Source organism: Idiotropiscis lumnitzeri, unplaced genomic scaffold (genome assembly GCF_059441095.1).
Source record: "Idiotropiscis lumnitzeri isolate Australia: NSW breed Sydney's pygmy pipehorse unplaced genomic scaffold, RoL_Ilum_1.0 HiC_scaffold_75, whole genome shotgun sequence".
Classification (NCBI taxonomy): domain Eukaryota; kingdom Metazoa; phylum Chordata; class Actinopteri; order Syngnathiformes; family Syngnathidae; genus Idiotropiscis; species Idiotropiscis lumnitzeri.
In genome coordinates, this window is record NW_028283613.1 from 583,834 (window position 1) to 590,467 (window position 6,634).

At 39.9% G+C, this 6,634-nt stretch overlaps 1 long non-coding RNA gene across 1 annotated transcript; it reads left to right on the forward strand.

Moving 5' to 3' along the window:
* The first annotated feature begins 697 nt into the window (after positions 1 to 697).
* Positions 698 to 2,337, forward strand: LOC148315623 (uncharacterized). The gene is made up of 3 exons (XR_015840750.1): positions 698 to 839; positions 1,498 to 1,617; positions 2,218 to 2,337. It is a non-coding gene; the product is annotated as an uncharacterized LOC148315623 (long non-coding RNA).
* The last annotated feature ends 4,297 nt before the right edge of the window (positions 2,338 to 6,634 follow it).

Sequence of the window (6,634 nt, forward strand, 5' to 3'; positions counted from 1 at the left end):
AACATGTACATTAGTACGAAATGTAAAAAAAAATTGTGGTGGGGGGGGGGTGCGAATTGTTTTCTTCTTGGTAGGGGGGGCATGACAGGAAATAATTGAGAACCACTGGTCTAGTCACACACCAGCTCGGGTTCATTCCCTACCAGAGAAATGACATTCCATGTCCCCAGAGCTAGGCGCTTTATGTTGCCGGGGATTGGACTGCCTTTGACTGCCTCCTAGCTCAAAGGAAACCCAAATTCTTTGGTCCCGCCCACTGGTAGTGAGCCGAAGCCCTTGTATTAAATAATAAATAAATACATAAAATAAAAAAATTAATAAATTTAAAAAACGGACCGATCCACTGCTTGGGTTAGTTTGACCCACCTTGAGATCCGTTCCCACTCAGTGACAGTGTCTACAAGCCACTGCCACCAGGCCAGTGAACCGACGTCCAGGCAGTGACAAAAAACGTGATCAAATTACATTGCTCATCATAAGGTGTTTGTGAGACGCTCTTTGTATGTTTCCTCAATTAAGACCTGTTTTCCATTGGTGTATTTGAAAAAAGTGGTGAACCTGTTAAATTCACTACAAAACGTTAAGAAGATGAAAGTAATGTTTGAAGGAATATTATTTTTCTATCGACATGCCGGCGGGCGGGCACAGATAGAGAGTGATAAAGCAGCACCACCCGCGCGGGGCGTGCTGACGGAAAGGCAAGCGCTCCTCCTCTCATCGCGTCCTTATTAAGACAGAAAAAAGACGCTGTTGAATTTGACCTATTCGCAGTTCGAGCAGGTGCTTAACGCTGGAGAATATCACCACTTCGAAGTTCGAACTGCTGTTGAAACGGAGAGGTAAGTGTTTTTCGTTTGTTTTTATTCAAAACATGCCTCGAGTGCATTTGTTCATGGTTAGAGATAGTTGTGTGGAAAACACTATACAAAGTAGCACCATGGATGTGGGCCTACAACACTGGCCTAGCAAACATGTGCTCCTACATCGACATAATTGACGAGCTCCAGTTAAGCATTGAATAATTATAAAACGTCATGGTGCTTTTACTCATTTAAAGAACTAAACCGACGCGTATTTTCATCCGGTGGTCAGGTTTGCATTGAATGTGAGCACGAGGGACGCTAGCTTGTTGCGTTAGCTTTGCGGAGCTAACAGCTTGCACTTTTGTTATAGAACAACAGAATGCAAGTACCATGATAATTTCTGTCATTAATTTTTGTGTAAGACACGATGTTCACTGGTTAATTACATGATTCTTAAAGCAAAGGTTACTGTGAATGCAATTTTGGTAAGATTTTTGTAGTCACACTGCATAAATCTGTCTGTCTGTTGTTTAAACTTCAATATAAACTATTATGGTTGAAATCATTAATTGGGATGGAGGGATTGATATTTTTTTAATTTATAATTTATTTTTCTTACACTGATATTGTTAAAACTCCATTTAGCCTATAGTATTAATAATTCTCAACACAAAACTGTCTTTTTTCTTTATAGAATAAACAATGCCTTCCCTGAGATGCAGGAAGTCCCCAAAGCAGGATACTATTGAACATGCAGTCAAGGGTCTGGACAAGACTGCAGAGTTAGAAGCGAAGTATATAAACTCATTTAAAGGTATGATGTTAACGCTTTTGCTAAGATATATTATTGTTTTCTGATAACCAAGCTGACATCGTTTTTTAAGTGGTTATTTTACATTAAGAGTGTCTTGACCTTTTCTTTTGTCAGTTTCAAGTTATTTCAGTGAGCGTGAAACCTGATGGTAGGAGTTCTATCTAAATTAAGGCTGTACTTGATGACGCCCTCCGGCATTTTTATACCACAATAGACCAGTGAACAAGTCCGATATTGATAGTCTAGTGTAAAGCACGTTATACGTCACAGAGATCACGTGACGCGATCCAATATGACTGTGTATACAGTGTATGTCATTGTTATGAAACTAAATAATCTTAAAGGTTTTTTTTTACGTAACCAGGTGCCATTGACATTTGTACTTTCAGTCCTAATACATACTGGCTAATGCAATGCTGGAAAATGAATTTTGGCTGGTCTGTTCCTTTAAAATCATAAAGAAGGGCTCTGCTCTATCCCTCACAAGAAGCAATGTTTCAAACCACCCTACATTAGTATAGTGGCCCAAATGAATATGATGACTCCTTATTTGTGTGCTTAAAAATATGACGAAGCTATCTTGATTTCCCTGTTAACTAGGTCGAGGAGTATTTACCAAGGCCCCTTTCAGGAAAGACGACTTTATTCTTTATTATGGAGTACAGAGGAAAATTGATAGATTCTGATAAATCTCAACGCAGGAAGATGGATGGAAGAGGCACTGTCTTTTTGTTTGACTTCCGCCGGCAAGAAAAAACTTGGAGGTGAGGCAAAGATTGAGATGTTATCTTATTTTTGTTTTTATTTAAAAAAATAAACACATACTCATCCCATAAGTGTTTGGGGAAAAATCATTCTCTAAGCAAAAATGTATACCGTATTTTCGCACCCAAAAGACGCGCCGTGTCAAAGGGCGCAACACCTGTTGAGGCCGCTATTTCTGTCTTTGTAACATATACTGGACGCACCGCCTGACAAGACGATAGCACAGCTGCTGTTAGCATAGCATGAACTTGGCAGAGCTGCCCACACTGACACAGCCGATAGCAGCCTACTATGCCCCAATAACATGAGCAATCACCCCATTGTTGCAGCAGACGCCAAGTCTCTATTGACAATAGCTGACAATGGCTCAGGCCAATATTAGGTGCATTGGCAATAGCCTACAAAGCAACGTCAGGGGAGGGACTTGGCTGCTCACCACACTCCTTAGAGTCACGGTTTCAAAAAAAAATAAAAAACTCATCATACAAGCAAACAATGAAACATAGAAATAAGATTAACACAAACATGTATCTCTCATGCCATCAATATACCCAAAAAAAATGAAAATAATACAAAAGCCACTCAGCCTTAGCTAATTCAAGCAATGCATTCTGGGAGCAGAGACCCACAATCCCATAGCTGTTTAGAGAGATTTGCATGGCTGTTTAAAGAGATGTGCTGTTATGCTTTGGACTTTTTGTCTGTTGTCTAAACCTGGGACGTTTCTTGCTTGCAATAACATAAATGATAAGACAGACTAAAACATTGTGGACAGCTGCCCTTTGTCCAGCTTTTTCCAACACCATCACCCAAACATTATAGTCAGATGGTGTATTTGTCACGGTCGATTGTAAGCATGGACAACTCACTCTTTGCCCAGCAGGGTGTGCTAACATGCACTTCCAACAGCTCGTTGATGACAAGGGCTGATGGACGTGAGTGGTACTTTGTCCATTTAATGGACGCATCGACTGACAGGGCGCTTTGTTTGCTTATGACTGCGAAAATACGGTAATTACTTTTATTCATGCGTTGAATCTGTACAAATGAAAATATAGACCATGAAGTCTCAAAGACAAGCTGTTAATAGGGTCTGATTCCAATAGAAATTTCTTGTATGATTTGATTTAGAAGATTTAAAAATTGTGGATTTCCTATTTTTATGTTTTGTGTACACAAGATTGTCTCAAAGATTAATTTCTGACATTGATTGAATAATTGTTTTTTTTTTTTTTAAATCTATTTTAAGTGTTGATGCCGCTCAAGAAGATGGCAGTCTGGGAAGACTGGTTAATGATGACCACATGCACCCCAACTGTAAAATGAAGAAGAAGACAACAGAGGACAGACCACACCTCTGTCTGTTTGCGCTCCGAGACATTGATGTTGGCGAAGAAATAACTTAAGACTATGGACCAGCTGGCCTTGGAGAACACAGGTTTGTAAGATGCATCTTTAAGTACAATAACAGAGCCCACTTGTGGTGTTCTGGTGATGTAGTTTCCAATTAGTTTGGCAATCTAATAAATGTATGTTGAGGTTTCTATGGAAGTTGAACATGCTGACTGACTGGGGGAGTTCTCCATTGTCCACTATCTGTAATTCAAATTTGTGGGTCTGAGTCAAAGTTTGGCTCTTCAGGAACAACGAACTGGTCAGGGAGTGACAGTATTACAAAGTTCTGCGTTACTCTTTTCTGGGCGGTGGCCCTGTTAGGCCATCATATGCCATATTGCAAATATCCCCATTGTGGGACTAATTAAGGACATCTTTATGTTGTGGTTTCCCTACCAGAACCAGCACCAACCCTGTATATTCATGATATAAAACACTGTTTCAATTTGATATTTAGCCTTTCTATACTGTAAAAATAGAAGACCCCAGGCTTTCCTGCGCCCCCTTGCCCAATTGGTGGTGTTCAGGAGACAACCTGGGACTGAAATATCAGTCACAACCAGTGTTGTTTTCGTCACTGATGACTATGACGAAAATACTTCGTTAACGCCCCTTTTTTAATGACGATGACAAGCTAAACGAGGTTCTTTTATGACGAAAACATGACGTGATGTACATGAATTTTTTTCGTTGACGAGACAAAATTGTTAGCATGTGGTTCATAAATTATTTTATGTTGCTTTTAGTGAAATAAAGCCACAACAGTTGCCCAACAAAATGTTTTGCTTCTCTGCTTATTTTGGAGCAGTGAGCATTGATTCCACTGTTGCCACTTTTTTCTGTTTGTAATGAAGAATCCTTTGTAGTCCATCCAAAAGTCTTTGTTATTGGGTGGAAACCTTGAATGCCTTGTTTTAACTCAAATGGACTTAAACCCATCCATCCATCCATCCGTTATCTGTACCGCTTCTCCTCACTAGGGTCGCGGGGGGTGTTGGAGCCGATCCCAGCTGTCTTCGGCAGTAGGCGAGGTACACCCTTGAATTGGTGTCCAGCCAATCGCAGGGCATACATAGACGAACAACCATCCACGCTCACACTCATGCCTAGGGGCAATTAGAGTGTCCAAGCAACTTGCCATGCATGTTTTAAGAATATGGGAGGAAACCGAATTACCCAGAGGAAACCCATGCAGGAAGGCCGGAGCCAGAATCGTACCTACGACCTCAATATTGTGAGGCCATCCTGCTAACCAGTTGGGCCACCGTGCCGCTTGGACTAAAACCTTTGTGAATAAATTGACGAAAACTAGGGTAAAACTTTTTTTGCGTTTCCGTCGATTAAAACTGGACTAAAACCCTTTTTTTAGTTTTCGTTGACTAAAACTGGACTAAAACTATAACGAATTGGGATGACTAAATGTGATGTAAACAAATCAGCACTTTGTCCAAATGACTTGGACAAAATCTAAAATGCCTGCCAAAAACAACACTGGTCACAACACGCGTCTACAGAAGATTAATTGGCATGGGCGAAATTAATTAGTTTTATTTCATTCATGAGCTTATGTTTTGTTTTGGGTGGCTAAGGCTTAAAATGTGTAAAAATCTAATCCAACCTCAAATATAATTAATTCAATAAATTCATGATGCTACTAAAACATCGAAGCAGCCTCCTCCAGGCTTTACAGACTCAGAAATGGAGGTATGCGTATCGTGTACTCATCCTGTCGTGTCTCGAGATGTTAAAATTGCAGTTAGATAGACGTGTGCTGATTAGACAAGACTTCTAATATATCTGGTGTCACAGGATATTTGTCAGTGAATGTGTATGTCTGGTTTGAGGCTCACTCAGCTTTTTCTTGTGTTGTGGGGTCCAGTTGAGTTGAATTGCGTGTCAGGTATGTTGGCCATCTGACACCCAACTGTCAGGTTTGTGTTTGTGGGGACCCCGTAGAGCCATTTTTATTGTTGACATAAATCATAGCTAATCATCTTTTCCTTCATTATCATATGAAATACAGTTAGGAGTTGTATGTGCCTTTACTATGTTATAATCTTAGAACCTACCAGCCACTACAGGTGTCCGACAAGAAGACTTTTGGCTGTCCTGTGCTCCATTGCGCCCCTGGTGGCGTTCAAAAGACAACCTGTGACTGAAATATCAGTCACAACATATCTCTACTGAAGATTAATTGTCATGCGCTAAAGTAATTGGTTTTGTTTCATTCGTGAACTTGTTAGTTTTTGTTTTGGGTGGCCAAAGCCTAAAATGTGTAAAATTCTGATCCATTTTCTTTTTTTAATTCATTAAATTAATATTCAACTTGTTCATTAGGATGGAGGACAACCGACAATGACTGAATCGGCTGAGGTTGATGCCACCAGAACATCGAAGCAGCCTTCTCAAGTTTTGACAGACTCTGAAAAGGAGGTATGCGTATCATGTGGTCATCCTGTCGTGTCTTGAGATGTTAAAATTACAGTTAGATAGACCTGTGCTGGTTGGACAAGTTTTCTAATATATCTGGACATAAATCGTAGCTAATAATATTTTCCCTCATCATCATATGATATACAGTTATGCCTAGTATATGTCTTTACTATGTTACAATCTAAGAACCTACCAGCCACTACAGTTCTCTCATTGGGAGACTTAAGCTTTCGTCAGGTTGTCGACTGCTGCATTGCCCTCTTATTGGCTTTAAGTACACAACCTGTAACTGAATTATCTGTCAGAACAGAACCTATGTGTCTACAGCAGGTGATTTGGCATGTGGATTCTTCAGATTTTTAGAAAATAGGTAAAATTGTGATCAAAAGTTTAAAATGTCTAAAATTCTGGTATAGTTTGCAAT